Here is a 533-nt window from a genome sequence, read left to right as displayed (position 1 = left end):
CCTCGGTCCCGGGGCCGCCGCGCCGCACTCCTCCTCCTCTCTCCTCCCTCGCGGATGGTGGCAGCGGCGGCAGCGGCGACTCAGACCCTGGGGTCAGGGGGACGGGCGCCCAGGCCGGAAGTGACCTTCCTGGCCGCTTCCGCCCGCGCCGCTCCCCCCTCCCCTTCCTCCCCCCCCCCCCGCCTGCACCCCGTCCCCGCCCCGCTAGGGGAGGGCGAGCCCGGCGCCCCCCTCGCCGCCGCCCCCCCAGCTCTATGGTGCGGAGCGGGCGCCTCAGGGAGCCACTTCCGGACGCGTCTAGGACACGGGTCCTCCGTCCACGCTCTATGGCGCCGCGCTGAGGGGCTTCGGGCCCCGCCCCCTTCCAGGACAGGAGGCGCGGGCTCGACCCGTTAGGCGGAGACTTCCGGGTGTCTAGGGAGGTGCCCCCCCCCCACCCCGCCCCAGGCACCTCGCGCTTGCGCGGTCTGCTCCCCGCTCCAGCCTGGGGCGGGGGGGGGGGGGCGTGCAGCGCGGCGGGGAGGGCCTCTCGT

General features: G+C 78.0%; 1 protein-coding gene across 1 annotated transcript in view; it reads right to left on the bottom strand.

Annotated features, from left to right (window-relative positions):
* Positions 1-171, bottom strand: part of ZNF787 (zinc finger protein 787) — a 34,231-nt gene extending 34,060 nt beyond the window's left edge. Inside the window, exon 1 of the mRNA XM_046681620.1 lies at positions 1-171. The gene's annotated coding sequence lies outside the window, so the exon portion shown is untranslated.
* Positions 172-533: the final 362 nt, after the last annotated feature.

Source organism: Equus quagga, chromosome 13, assembly GCF_021613505.1.
Source record: "Equus quagga isolate Etosha38 chromosome 13, UCLA_HA_Equagga_1.0, whole genome shotgun sequence".
NCBI classification, from domain to species: domain Eukaryota; kingdom Metazoa; phylum Chordata; class Mammalia; order Perissodactyla; family Equidae; genus Equus; species Equus quagga.
This window is presented reverse-complemented; position numbering and strand designations above follow the sequence as displayed.